The sequence below is a fragment of the Manis pentadactyla genome, chromosome 12 (assembly GCF_030020395.1).
Source record: "Manis pentadactyla isolate mManPen7 chromosome 12, mManPen7.hap1, whole genome shotgun sequence".
NCBI classification, from domain to species: Eukaryota; Metazoa; Chordata; class Mammalia; order Pholidota; family Manidae; genus Manis; species Manis pentadactyla.
This window is the reverse complement of record NC_080030.1, coordinates 29,305,997-29,321,670: the sequence shown is the minus strand read 5'-3', so window position 1 is coordinate 29,321,670 and position 15,674 is coordinate 29,305,997. Positions and strand designations below refer to the sequence as shown.

General features: G+C 44.1%; 1 long non-coding RNA gene across 1 annotated transcript in view; it reads right to left on the bottom strand.

Moving 5' to 3' along the window:
- Positions 1-10,908: 10,908 nt before the first annotated feature.
- LOC130680128 (uncharacterized) overlaps positions 10,909-15,674 on the bottom strand; it is a 39,397-nt gene continuing 34,631 nt past the window's right edge. Inside the window, exon 4 of the long non-coding RNA XR_008993160.1 lies at positions 10,909-13,060. This is a non-coding gene — a long non-coding RNA (uncharacterized LOC130680128). The remainder of the gene's footprint in view (positions 13,061-15,674) is intronic.

Below are 15,674 nucleotides of genomic sequence, written 5' to 3'. Positions count from 1 at the left end.
CACTTCATCAAAATTAAAAACTTTAGCATGCTGAGGGCTACTATAAAGAATAAGAAAGTAAAAGCACAGCCAATAGATTAGTAGAAAATAGTTGCCATTTACATATCTGATAAGGGTCTAGCATCCAGGATATATAAAGAACTATTAAAAATAAACAATAATATTAAATAACCCAATTTAAAACTGGGCAAAGCATTTGAATAGAATTTCTCCAAAGAATTTGAACAGAAATTCTCCAAAGGAAAGGATTTCTCCAAGGAAGACATACAGATAGACAGATGGCCCACAAGCACATGAAAACATGTTCAATATCATTAATCATTAGGGAACTACAACTCAAAACCACAAGATACCACTTCACACCGAATAGACTGGCTAAAACTTTTAAAAATGAGAAAATAACAAGTGTTGTCAAAGATGTGGAAAAATAGGGACCCTTACACATTGCTACCGAGAATTTAAAATAATGCAGCCACTATATAAGTCTGGCAGTTCCTCAGACAGTTAAAAATAGAATTACCATATGACCAAAAAATTCTACACCTGGTACATACACAGGAGAATTGAAAAGATATGTTTACAACAAAGACTTGTACGTAATCTTCACAGCAGTGTTATTCACTATAGCCCAAAAGTGGAAACAACCCCAAGACCCATCAACAGAAGGATGAACAAAACTTGGTATATCCACACTATGGAACATTTTTCAGCCCTGAGAGGTAGTGAAGTCTTGACACATACTACAGCATGGATGAATCTTGAAAACATGCTAAATGAAAGACAGCAGACATAAAGGGACACATACTGTAAGGTTTCACATATAAGAAATATTCGAAGAAGGAACACCCGCATTATTGGGGGTGTGGAAATGGGACCAACTGCTAATGGGCACAGATTTTCTGAGGCGATGAAATGTTTTGGGGCAGACAGTGGCATTGCTGGCACAGTACATAAATATGTTCAAACCAACTGGACTGCAGTTAAAAATGGTGAATTTTAAGCCATGTAAATTATATCTCAATGAAAATATTTAATAGAAATACATACTGAAACATTTACAGATGAAATACCATCTGGGATTTGCTTCATAATGCTCTTCATGTAAGGGACTGGAGCAGCTGAATACGGTGCAGTGTACCAGTAACTGCTTAAGCCAGGCTCATCATTCGCCCTACTCTTAAGATATGTTTTATATTTTGCATAATAAGATTATTTTTAAAGGACCAATTAAGTAAAACTTTTCAAGAGGCATATTGAGAGTGGTTGTTATAAAAGCTACCTAATCAAACTTGGTGTGCTGCCCTGTACCAGAAAATAATGTGAAGAAACAGACCCAAGAATATAATGTGAAGAATTTGGCATTTCACATTAGAGAGGAAAAAAATGATTAGTAATTGGGGTACGTAGCCATCCTTTTGGAGAAAAATAAACAGGTAATAACTTTACCGAGTATCATACATACTAATATATCCAGAAAGACTCTATTTTAAATGCAACTTAAACTATATAAGAACAAATTATGTAAATATCAAACAAAATTAGGAAATACCAATGAATATGTAATCGTAGGGGAAAGTTCTAAGTCCAATAAAACAGATCTTAATTTTTTTTCAAATATCACAAACTGAGGAAAAAATATTGCTAACATGGAAAGGAGTTAATAGCTAAAGGAAAAAAGGATATTTCAGTGAAAAGGGTACTTCAAAGGGTGAACAAATAATTCACAAAAAATGACATCAAAAGCTCAAGATGCTAAGCAAACTTGTTTGTGCGCTGATATCCAACACTCATCTGCGGGGGAGCCCCCTCCGTGGGTGCAGAGGCAGGCCGTGAGGAGCTCCACCTGCAGGAACGGAAACTACAAGGGACCGCTTCTCTCTTGGGCCCTTGCAGTCTTGGCAGAGGGCTATGACCTGTGTCAGCAAAAATTTAAAAAACAGTAATTTTTTAATTTGTTGCGGACAGTCTCCTCACACTCCATTAGAAGATACATCAGTTGGCTCAAACACTTTGGGGAAAATTTGGCAATATTTATCAAAAGCTGTTAAAAAGTGAGCATGTTGACTCAGCAATTACACTTCTAAAAATTATTATGGGAAAATAATCACACGAATACAAAAACTTCTTAAAAAAGATGTTCATCATAGCATTCCACGTGCTAGCAAATCAGAGGAGCTTTGTGACTGCAACAGCAAAAGATTAACTAGAAAATTACGGTGCAAGGTACCCCAGAACCAGGTGCAAATCATAGAGCTAACCCCAGGGCACCTGTATACCAGAGCTAGGTGCAGGTGTCAGAGCTAATTATGACAAATTAGGCTAAAAGCAGTATTTGCAATGGGATCTCACTTCCCTAAGAACATATGTATGTGCACATGTATATGCACACACAGTCACGCACACTCAGGAGAAGGGATCTGGGAACACGTGCACAGCAGTTACCCCGGGTGTGGGAAAGCCAACGACTAAGAGCTATTGTTTTTCCTTTTGCTTGTTCATTTCATTTTGTTCATGTATGTTTTTTATTTTCCAAAATAATATGTATTGCTTCCTTAAAGAGTGGGAAAATATTTAGAAATATCCTCTCTGAAGTTAAAAAATTATTTGACCAATATTTTTGGTATCTGCATCTTAAATGTCCCATAAAATGACTGCATATTATACAGATTCTACTAAGAACAGAGATTATTTTTATTGGGAATAAATCATACTCCTTAAATCAGAGCTATGATCCACCTTTTAATTCAACTCTAGCTTGTCCTTCAGTGAATTCAAGTAAGCGCTGGGCAGGTTCATTTAAACAGACCACTGTTTAAAAACTTCTATTTGATAATCATAGGCCCAGATGCAGCAAAGTCCATGGGCTTTATATGTGGAAAACCTTGTGTGTCTTTTCTCTTAGTATCACATAGCTGTTTTCTCAAATACCACTTAACCTTGAATGTGAAGAGAAGTTGCCATATTTTCATAGCTCCCAGCTTCATTAGCACTGAGCCATAGCCAGCGATGACAGAACTGCATGTGACCAGAATCCCACGTGTTGTGGATGACTAAATGCTGCAGTTCATTTAAAAATAAGCTTTCAAGCTAGGCTCGTAAACCATTTATAAAGAAACTGAGCAGAACTAAAATTACGGGCCAACTGTCACTTCCTTCTAATGTGACCACAGTGTGCCTGAGGCGGCAGCCATGGTGGTGAGTTCTGCAGAGCTGAGGGCTTTGCCAGACCATCCGGAACAAACATCTTCCACTAGCCAGATATTAGATCAACACCATGAAATATAACACGAACCATCTTCCATGCCACAGCTCAAAGCTGCATGCACACACAGCTGTAAACATGTCACTGGAAGGTCAGGCCATGTGGGAGGGCACAGCACATCGAAGGGACATGAGACCAAGGGTGGCTGTGTAAGAGTATCATCTAGCTGCTCTCTTGAATGCTACTCATCCTGGAGAACAAAATAGCAAAATAGGAGAGGAGGCTGGGGGAGCAGGTAACAGACACAGAGTGGGCCACGCATCCCCTGTCCCGAGCAAATGGGAAACTTCTTCGTATGAGTGACAGATGGGACATCTCCTGAGAAAGATCCTAAGAAGTGCCACCCAATGGGGTACAAGGACTCCCTGCAGACAGTGGGCAGTAGCAAGGCTTCACAGGCCCTGTCACAGCCCTGTGTGCAAAGATGGGAACGGCAGAGGCAACATGTGCACGCGACCGCACCTCAGGCCCCACAGCCAACAGAGCAGCTCCCAGAGGGAAGGGACCCATTTTTTCAGAGCCACTTGGAGGAGACTGAGGTCCCAGCCACTGCAGTGACAGGCATTTGTTTTTACCCTAAGACACGTGAGGGACATGGTCCCATAAGCCTCAGTGTACCCTCCAGAAATCACACACAGAGAGCTAAGAGTGGACGGCCTTGTCTTTTCCCTCACCTTTAGGGAAAAGCACCATCTTTCAACATTAAATGGTGTTAGCTGTGCGCTTTCCACAGACTGTTTTTATTGGACTGAGGAAGTTCTGTTGGTGTTGGAATTATTCATAAATGGGATTTTGTCAAAAGACTTCCTGTGATAGTGATGACCAGGTTTATCTCATTAATGGATGTGATGTGTTAATTTACTTTCATTTGTTAAGCCAGCCTTGCATTCCTGGGATAAACTGCACTTGGTAATAGTGTGTGATCCTTTGTATTTATTGCTGGATTTGATTTGCAAGTAATTTGTTGAGCATTTTTGCATCTATATACAAAAGATATTGGTCTTAGCTTTCTGCTCTTTTGATTTTTTAAACATCAGAGCAACACTGACGTGCCGGGATGAGTTGTGGTACGTCCCTTCCGACTCTGGGAAGAGGGTGTGAAGAAGTGGCACCATTCTTCAGGCATTCGGCAGGAGTCACCAGAGACACCATCTTGTCCTGGGTTTTCTTCATGGGAAGTTTTGTATTATTATTATTACACCTAATCTCTTGTTATAAATCACTAAAATTTTCTGCTCATTCTTAAGTCAATTTCAATAATGTGTGTCTTTCTAGGAATTTTTCCATTTCCTCCAGGCTACCTAATTTACACCGCAGGTCCTTGGGAAGGCTGGAAAGGATGTTCCTACTTTCATTTCTGATTTTTCAATTTGAGTCTTCTTTCTGTTCTCTTGGTCGCCTCCAGCTCTCATTCTTCACTTCACTGCTTGGTAACTTCACACATTCTAACATGTAGATATACAAATTCTCATCCAACTAAAACATGAGATTATTTTTATTTTTGTCTCACCTATGAATACTTTTTGAATTTTCTGTGAGTTGAAGTACAATTTTACAAGATGCCTTATCTAGAAAATAAAATAGCTAATCATTCATAGATAAAATTCTAAAGTGTACTGAGAGCTACCAGGAATAATGGGAAGCAGCACCGACCTAGGCTTCTGGAGACTTCTACGTGACTTGCTCTGCTGTGATCCGCTCCATCATTTTCAGTGAGCCACTTACTTTCTTTAAGCCACAAATGAAATGGAATGGACGATCCCAAGGGCCCACCACATGCTTGCATCAGGGGCACAGCCGCAGAGAGTGGCCCACAAAACTCTGGCCGTGACCAAGTGAAGGTAGGACTCATGGTGTGCCGGTCCTAAAGTGGGGCCACCAAGTGCCCACACTCCCTTTTCACAACTGTCTTCAAAACTCCAAGATTTAGTATTAGATTTTCTTGGATCTGACAATTAAGTGGTGGCAGAGCCATGCAGGAATCCCATGAAGTAGGTCAAATTCTTAAAGTCAGCAACAGGGGAAAGAAGTACACTCGTCTTTCATAAACTCTTTCTTTTCCTTCCTTTTATAACCTGACATAAATCATGGAAAGCCAAAGGCAAAATTAAAGGCAGTAAAACATTTTCCAGTAGTTCACCTTATCCCCAGGAAATGAGGCTTATTAACTGTTTCCCAGATGTACTTAATATAGCTTAAAACAACAGAGCTTTGGCTTTAAAATGTGGCATAATAACTTCACAGTGTGCTGCTCAAACCCCAAGGCCACCCGCACTTGAGGGCTCCCATCCTTCCTTGCTTAGGTACCATGCAGAACCTGCCGAAATGCAGAATCTGGCAGGTTAGGAAAGGACAGCAGAGGAGGTCAAAGATGAGGGTCAGAGAAGGTGTCTTCTGTGCAGACACTGTCAACACAAGCCATCACTGAGCTGTCATGCCAGGCAGCACCTCCCCCAGAAACTGGCCCATCTGCAGTTAGGTCGTGTCTCTGTTAGATGCGGTGCCATCCCTCATACTTGCACTTGAGGGAATTGAGACCAACAACCACATGCAAGACGGAGGGATCGCTTTACAGAAGCCGGTCCAGAAGCAGGAGGCAGGTTTGAAGACTCCACCCGTGGAAAATATTAAGTGGACCTTCTGTGCCAGGAACAAACAGAGGCCCAGAGGAAAAAGATGAAGTGCTGGGCTCACAGTTCAGAGGATAGTGAGGCTGTCTGTGTTTTCTAACTTGAGGACTTGTTTCCTCTTAAGAGTCCTGCAAGGAGAAGCTTTTACAAATATAATCACAAGCCTTCTATCAGGAGCGCCCACGGTGTCCTATGCCACGTCAGCACTCTTGGCCCACCATCCTCGCCATTCCACAGGCGTCACCAGGTCTGCGAGTCACTCCAACAGCTATGACACAAAGTCATCAATATTTGCAGGAAGCATTTCCCAATTATGTCAATTATTTTTATGAACCTTGATTCTAGCTGCTGTCACTATAACTCTGGACATATTTCTAGATATCTGAGTATTCCACTTAAAGTATGGAGCTAATAAAACTTGCTTGTTCTGATATGGATTGCTTAAAAATGAAACAACGTGCTACAGACAGATGGCTCTTGTACATCCATGCACTCTCCCCAGAATATGAGCTCCTGCTCATCCACACAGCAAACATTTACAAGAAGCAATGCTTCTGTCTCTGGGATTCGGCCATTGAGTTAACCAGTGGGTCAGAAAGCTGAATCAGATCCATGTGTCAGAACTCCTACCCGGGACCAAGTTTTACTGATAATTTCAGGGACACAGCCATCAGGAGGAATGAGAAAAGCAGGAGGACATCTGAGATGCCCTTTCAGCTCTTGGGGTCTCTCAGCAAGGCGCGGGGCTCGGTTCCATGAGCAGGAGCCCGTAGACTACGGAACATCTTCATTTTATACCCCAGATAGCTGTTGTACAGCTTGCATGAGATTGCCTAGGAGGCTGGGCCTCACAGATCCACAGATCACAGATTCATTTATCACACACAGTCCTAACCAGAGACGCACTGCTAGGGCACCACATGGGCAGTCTCTTCCCAGTAAATATGAGCCATTTTCCAGGAGGCCAGCTGCCACACATTAACAGACTAGACTGGTTACCTGCCTTCACTTCCAATTAACATTTTAGGGTCCTTTCTAACTCTTGCTCCCATTCTAGGGTGATGCATTTCATTTCATTGTTGTCTCTTCTAACTCAGAATGACTTCTCAGCTTTTCTTTGTCTCTCCTGACCTTGACTTTTTGAAAAGTACAGGTCAGTTCTTCTTGGAGGGAGGAAACAAAACTATTCCTATTTGCAGATGACATGATTGTTGACACAGGAAATCCCAAGGAATCTACCAAAACACCACCACCAACAGGAAGACAGGTCCAGGACTAACAGGCAAATACATCAAAGGCACAAGACACAACATCATCACAAAAATCCATCTCATCTCTTTATACTAACAGTGACCTTGTGGAAACACTATTAAAAACAGGGTGATGTACAATTTCTTTAAATGAAATGACTTACCACGTATAACTTTTTAAAACATACAGAGTATATGTAAGTTGAAAGTTATAATATGCTGACAAAAGAAATCAAATATCAAAATAAATGGAAAGACAAATGTTCAGGGGTTGGAAGAGTCAAAACAGTAAAAATGTCAATTTCCCCCAAGTTGATAAATAGATTTAATGCAGTTTCTATAAAAAGACCAAGAAGGACTTTTGAAGGCGCACAGCCTGGGATAAAGGAGCCTTGAGATAAGGGAACGCGTGGGGACCTGGCTCCCTTCACTTCAGCCTCAGGGACCAGGACGGGCCGGAGTCGGACTCGCCAGACACGCTCAGCTGATGCCTGATGACACACAAAAGGAAGTCGAGGAGAAATGGCCCTTCCAACACACTGGAGAGTAATGGCTGAAAACAGTGGCCTTCCCCCTAAGCTTCACACCTGATACAAAAATTAACTCAAAATGGATCACAGGCATGCGGTAGATACAATAAAACTTTTAGATAAAAACGTGGAGGACGACCATGATGTAGGGTCAGCGTTCACACCAAAGCATGATTCCTGGAAGGAAAAATGGGAAGACGCCACCTCTTCAAAATTAAAGGCTTCCACCGCCTGAAATACCCCATTAAAATGGTAAAAAGACAAGCTCCACACTTGGGGGAAACATCAGGAAGCCAGACATCCAGCTGAGGACCAGTGTCTGGGATGTACAGAAATCTCTCAAAACCCAACAGTGACCAAGAAACAATACAATTAGAAAGAGGGCAGAAGGTGTGACCCAATATCCCACCGAGGAGGTCACACGGGCAGCAAACAGGCACAAGGCAATGATCTCAACTCTGCCAGCCGATGAGGAGCTCAGTGAGATGTCCGCGCGCCCAGCCCTGTGGCTCAGCGGAGAACAGGGACGTGGAACTCGCAGCAGCCGCCCCCACACGCCGGGGCCTGCAGACGGCGGGCCTTCTCTCCGGGAGGCCTGGTGGCTCCCCAGTAACAAGGGTCTGCCTTCTGACCGGCAGATGTGCACCTGAGCCACCCCGCAGGCGTGACATTCATGAGGAGCCTGGGCAGGGCACCCATGGCAGCTTGATCCATGATCGCCCAAGGCTGACATCGGCCCTGAGTCCTTCCACAGGTAAGGGGCGAGGGACTGGTTCGTTCACACCGTGGAATCCTACCCAGCCCCAAAGAGCAATGAACCGAGGCTACAGCAACAGCCCAGGTGAATCCTGGATAATTATACTGAGGGATAAAGCCAGTCTTGAAGGTCATACACTGTGTTCCCATTTCATCACATTTTGAAATGACACAATTTGGAAAGTAGAGCACAGATTAGTGATTTTATAGGGACAGTCCATGAAATGAAAGGTAGATGACGACTTATTCTATGAGGACATTATACACTTGATATCAAACATCAAACACAAAACATGAAAACTGTAGGCCAATCTTGTCCCAGAATCCTAGACAAAACATTAGCTAACTGAACCCAGCAATGTATAAAAGGGACAATAAATCATGGGCAATCTGAGTTGTTCTGAAGAACAATAGGTGGTCCTACAGCAGAAAAACCTCTGAATGTCATTCACCACATGTACCAATTAAAAAGGAAACAATGACACAATAGATACAGAAACATTTGATAAAATTTAACACCAATTCATGCTGAAAACATGAGCCGCTGAGCCTGACAGCAACCACCAATCAAAAACCAACAGCCGACATCACCCTCAACAGTGAGGCACTTGGGATTCCTTCCCCAGGCAGCCGCCCCACGCTTGCAGGCAGACCTCAGACTCGCCCTGTGAAGGGAGATTAAGTGCATGTGTCACTAGGGCAAGAAGCCACAACATCAGACGAGGGGCTGTCACCCAGCACTGGAAAGCGAGCGGCCAGGCCATGAAAAGCCTTGGAGGCGTGGAGGGGGACGGGCAGCTCAGGCCGCTCTGAGCAAGCCACTGAGGGAAGCCCGCGCTGTCACATGCCCACCCGAACCTGCGGTGTCCGCACCAGCAGCGCCCTCAGGTGCACTGTGCACCCTGGGGGTGCGTCCCTTCAGGTCTATCAGCTGTGACAAGCCCTGGGCCCAAGAGCTGCCACGGGATCCCAGGCACTATAACAGGTGATTCCACTTCACTCTCCCCCCAAATGTGCAGAAATGCAACTTTATTTCTCTAGCTGGATTCCGCAGAGCTGACCAGGGACACCTCAACTCTGCAGAAAGACCACTGTTCTCGCTGCCCCCTCGGTCACCGCTAGCTTAAAATGCTCCTTTGGCACGAATGCTGGGCCAGCTTCCAGCTTCCACTTGGTCTGCTCAGCCAGACACTCCTCACCGACCCCTGCGGCTCCTGGGGCAGCAGGCACGTGAGGGGGGAACAGCACTCCGGCCAGCAGCCCTCAGCCCCTAGTGGGCATGGGTGACGCTGGTATACTGTGCCACCTGATCTCTTGGCAGGAGCCCCCCTACACTTCCTCCAGGCCGAAGAAAGAGAAGGCCTCCGTAAAGCCCACCTGAGAGCATTAAATTCTCATTAAGGAGTCTTGCCCCATCCCTCTGATGTTTCTTCTGAAAGCCCATTGGGCTTTAATTGGAAAATCCTGTAGCTCTTTCTCACTGACTTGGTCTTTTCCCTAAAACCCCTGCTCTTCCTCGTTTCACAGCCAGTTCTGTTTATTCGCAAGCCTTCTGTGCTGCAGGCAACAACAGTGACTGGAGGGCCAGAAGCCTAAGGCTGCAGACACTGCAGGGCACCAGGTTTTCCCTACTGGTCATCAGACTTCTAGAGTATCCTTGGAATATAAATTTGCATTTTAAATGAAGAACTGTTAATATTCAGTATACAAATGACTCTGAGAGTAGGTGCCCAGTGCCTTCAGGTACAATCTTGCATGATTACACAAAAAGCAATCCGCTCCTGAGAACTGACCCTGGGTCTGGAGCCTTGTCCACATCGTGACCCCCCAGCCAGGGCCACTCAGCCCCTGGGACAGAGCTAGGCAAGACAAACCTTGCTGTCCAAGCTAAGGGGCTTGGCCTAAATCCTAGAGCATGGAGACAATATTATGGAAAGGCCACTATCATTTGTAAAAAAGGTTAGAGGGGAAAAATAAAAATTGTAAAGTAATAGAGCAAAGTTGTAACCATACTATGTATGAAGTTCATTACAGTATAATTCAGTGATTATACTGAAAAATATTTCATAATAATATTAATGAGCCTTCGATTTTAAAATGGACTCACAGATTGTAGAACATTTTAGAGGTATTTTTAGCAGAGACAATTTTCTTCCATAGACAATTACAGTAACAACCATACCACTGGGAGAATAAACCAAGTTAATAAACTTAAAATATCTTTTAAAATGATAGAAAGATTAAGTATTAAGCCAGAGATTTCACCCACACTTACAGAGTTCATTGATTTTCAGCAAAGACACCAATGAAACCTAATGGGAAAAGTAGTATTTTTAACAAGTGTTGCTAGAGCAGAGATACTTGTGTGGGGGAAAAAACGAAGCCTGCCCGATATGCTCTGCACACCCCAGAATTAACTCAAGATGGGTGTGCAGGCAAGCCTGAGAGTCTGGGTGCCCGGCCCGTGAGGGCCTCTCCATGAGGGGGACAGGGCCAAGACTCATCCTGGGCTGCAGAACAAGGGGGCGGGCTGCGCGGAACAAGTGCAGGCGCCTCGTGTGTGACACCACAGCGCCTTCTTGCTGGAGGCTCTGTCCCTTGCCGAGTGTGAGGAGGCAGGCAGCCTCACCGGGGACCCCACGTGGCAAGGAACTGCAGCGATCCTCTAAGAGCGGGACCCTCCGTCCTACAGCCGCAGAGATCAGGACCGGCCGGCAGGCTGAGCGAGCCTGGAAGCTGACCGGCCCGCAGAGTCTCCGGCGAGGTCGCAGCCCGTCAGCCGCCCAGGAGGGAGCCTGAGCCGCGGACCCCCTGAGTCGCCAGACTCTCGCCTACAGAAACTGTGAGGTAATAAATGTGTGTTGTTTTAGACCATGAAGCTTTTACAAATACTGTTGTGGAGCGATAAATGCTAATACAATGGATCTTAGACCTAAATACAAATAAAAACTACACTTCGTGGAAGAAAACTCAGAGAATATCTTTGCGGCCCTGGATTGGCAGAGATTTCTGAGACAGGCTGCAGAAAGCACTAACCGTAGAGTCAGAGTGGGATTTAAAAAAAATTTAACGCCCTCGTTCATTAAAGGATATTATCTTAATACAAATTGACACATATCTGCAATATATACATGTGACATACAATAGCATCCAGAATACATTTTTTAAAAGTTCTACAACTCAACAATAAAAAATAAATTAAAAGCAGGCCTATGAACACAGATAAAGTGCTCAGTATCACTCCTTATTAAAGAAATGTAAATTCAAACTACACTAAAACTACAATAGCTAAAAATAAGACTAATAAGACTGACTATGGCTGAGAATGTGGAAGCACAGGAGCTCTGACAGGACAGGCAGCAAGAAAGAGGTGGAGGGCCAGCGGGGGTCCCCACCCTCACCCGCTGGGCTCCCACCTGCTCACTCAGGAGAAACAGGAGGTGTCCACACAGACAGCTGCTCCAACACCCCGGTGCCTTCGTTGTGGTCACCACAGACTGGAAACGTCAGAAGCTCCTCGGCTGAGAAATGGGGAGACCGGGCTGCACCAGGCAGGGGGATCCTCCCCACATGAAGGAAGGAGGTGCCAGTATGCACTTCAAGTCACTCTGAGCCAGACCCCACCAAGGTGAAGAACCAGAAAGGACAAAACCAATGCTGATGGATGTGAATGCCCATTACACTGGGCATGAATGTGGGGATGGTGGGAAGGGCATGTGGGCGACCCTGGATGGGGGCAGCACTGGGTCTGGGGGCCTCACAGGTGCATCTGTCCATACTCCTGAGCATGCCCCAGACCTTGGGCCTTTGCTGTGGGGCAACGTGACCTCTACAGAAAGAAGAGAGTCAGTCACCCAGCAGGGCGCTTATGTTAACACTGCTGCAGGCAAACGGCAACCCCTGGGCTTCTTTTTTCTCCAATCCTGCCCTTTTAATCACTATTCAAAAAACACCTTTAATTTTTATTAAAAATGTCAAAGTATAGAAAAATATATTGCTGTCCCCTTCACATACTTAAAACATGGTCAGGAAGGAGGGCTTTAAGTTGAAAAATAGAGACTATTTTCATTGTCATGTTCTATGTTATATAATATTTTAGACTTAAGAATATTTTCACCACAGTGTAAAGTGGACACACGCCTACTTCAGTGTTTATAGGAACTATACCATCTATAAAACCTTTTTAACTTTATGGTATTTTTATAACTTCTAATATCTATAAGTACTGGATAAAACATGTCCTTTTTCCCCACATGATTTAAAATGTTCTGGGTCCAAACAAGCATTTGGTCTGCATTTCATCAGAAACTGGTCTAAATTCCATCTTCCTTTTGAATTTCCCATCGCCCACAAACCAGCAGTAGCTTCCGGATGGCGAGCACTGTTCTCGCCGAAGAACTCTTCATTCTGAGGTGTGCGTCCGGGTCATCTCCACCCACAGGTTTCTCGTGGCTGTTCCCACAGGTGACGTGCGGCCAAGGCCACATGGGCACACCACCTGCCAGTCATCAGTGCCCTCGAGGTCACTGGCCAGCTACAGGTGGTCGGGTGCCCTACTGGACTACTGAGTTCCAGAGCAACGTCGGGTTCCGGTCCCGGGAGCCTTGCTATCAAATGACAGATCCGGTATTCCTGGAAAAACAGCAGAAGTCAGTGGTTGAAACCCGGAGTGAGAGAGCTCATCAGGCAGGCAGCCAGCACACCACGTCCCAGCAAGAGCCTCCCAGAGCGTGATCCGAACGCTGATGATCCTGTGAAGAGCCAGAGTCCCAGCCTCTTCCATGGGTCTAGGGAAATGCAACATCTGGGATAGGGGTCCAAATACCTCCAGAAACTCTCCAGTAGATTTTTATGAAAGTACAGTTTATATACTGCAGCTTTCCAGCCCAAGTACATATTGCTCAGCTAAGTTGAACCCAGTATTTGTCCAGAGCACATGAGCCATAAATCTATAGCCAAACAGGTTTTTCATTTTAACTACTGTTGGCAAAAGGGAAGTTGTTCACATTTTGAATCCGGGAATAAATTCTGCTACTAGACGTTCAAGTTGAAAATCTCGTGTGTTTCTCAGTGGAACACACGGTCTGCACGTGGAGGCTGTGGCCCGGACCGGCTGGATGGTCTACAACACAAACAGCACCAGCTTCAGGGCTTGGCTTCGCTCCCTTCCTGTGAGGAAACCCTCCCAGCATGCAGAATCCCTGAGGTCAGCACCTTGTTTATGTTTCATCTTCTTAATGTGCCATGTGGTCAGGTCATCCTACAGCCCAATTTTGGGGGTATTATAGACAATTACCTGAACATTAAAATAACTAATGTGACAAAAGCAGGCTTCCTATCCCCCTAGTCCATACTACTTTTAAATTTATGGCTTGGCTGTTGCCTTTGCTAGAATCTGCAGAATGCCTTCCAAGAGGAAGGTCCTCCAGATTTCTTAGGAGTGAGATTAGCTTTTATGCAGTGGGCATGATGGGACAGTCAGGAAATATCTGGGAATGATATACTCTTCAGAACTAAATGTTATATATGAAAACACATATTTGAAAGCATTCAACAGTCAAAATGATATTACTGCCACATTAATAAAAATAGACTACATATTGTCTCTCATAAAATAGAAACAAGCAACTTTTTAAAAATCCTGACTTAGAATTCAGTTCTAGTCCATAAATCTGAGGCAGAAAACATTGCCAGTCCCCATGTTCCAGGACTCAGTCCTGGTCTCCACTCCAGCTTCCGCCTCTTCCGGTCCTAGTGCCTTCCAATCCTGCTTTTCTCCCAGGAGCCATCCTGGTCCTCAGTGGTGGCATTTACAATTTCTCTCTGCTGTTCTCACACAGCTCCTTGGGGATGCGGGGCAGGTGCTCCACAACAAGGGATCTGAAATCGGGGCCACGGAACTCAGGGCTCAGCTTGCCCACCCACCACCGGGTTTGTTCAATCATTTAACTTCTTCATTCTCACCTTCCTTAATATGAAGATAATTAAGTACCCACCTAGATATTTGGTTCATTTATTTTTTTACTTCTTTAATTTACATATGTATTTGGTGCTTTAAATTTTCCTCCAAGAACTGCTTTAGTTGAATCCCAGGGACACTGAAATATCATGCTAATAATGAAATAACTCTCACATGCTGCCTCACGATGAGATCGTGGGTGCTGCTAGGAGCACGGGCCGCAGGGAGGGTGCTACACTAGGGCTACCCAATACGTGGACTATCTGCAGGCACTGCTCGTGCAATATGCTGGAGCTCCAGAACAGCCAAACGGAGTCGCCATACCGCTGCCTGGGCTGGATCACAGTGCTGCCTTTCCTTATGAAGAAGGCACAAACTTGGATTATCACTTGCATTTATCTTCAACTGCTCCTATTGCATCCTCTGGTCAAAGCTAAAGGAATCTGCAGGAACTATGCCACTAATGATGTGAAAGATGTTACTAAATTGGTGGCAGATCTTCAAAGGACTATAAGATAACCTTCAAATATGTCCCTAGGATGGATGTTTTGGTATGTAAACTATACATTTCTGAGTTTCATAGTAGCTGATAAAAGAAATAGGATCATTTGTATTGAGATGGGAAATTATCTGCCATTTAAGAGTTTGCTAATTGTCACAATTTGACGAAGGTATCTTTGGAATTTGACTTCATAGTGTTTTGCCCCCCTCAAACAACTGTTAAACTTTACTTACAGGTGAACATTTCAGCACGTATCTTAGATCGATATTGCCAAAGTAAAAAATACCATCTTCCTTAAAGCTAGCCAGTTTTTTTCTTTTTCCTTAGCCTCCCCAAAAAAGTCTTGAGTGTAAAATTACGTAAACTCTTTTACATACATCTTTCCTATTCGAGGAAACAAAATGTTTTATCTCAGGATTTGTTGGCAGTGCCATAGATTCTTAGAACCTTACAAAAATTGAAACCAAGAAATCTGTTTTTCTCATTACACAATATCAGAATTCAGACTCAAGTGTTTCGAGTAAACGGAACAATGGAATGCCTGTGTACCCACTATATAGCATGTCAAACCTTACCATTGTACAGTATTTCCTTCAGATATATTTTGATAATGAAATATTATAAATAAACTAACACCCATCCAGAGAATTAAAGATGGTGGCATGAGAAGTGAGACAGAAACCTCCTCCCAAAACCACATATAATACAAAAATATACCAAATACATCAAATCCTGAAAGAGCAACAGGAAAGTAGGATGTGGCAGACTGTCTAAACCTGGGGAAA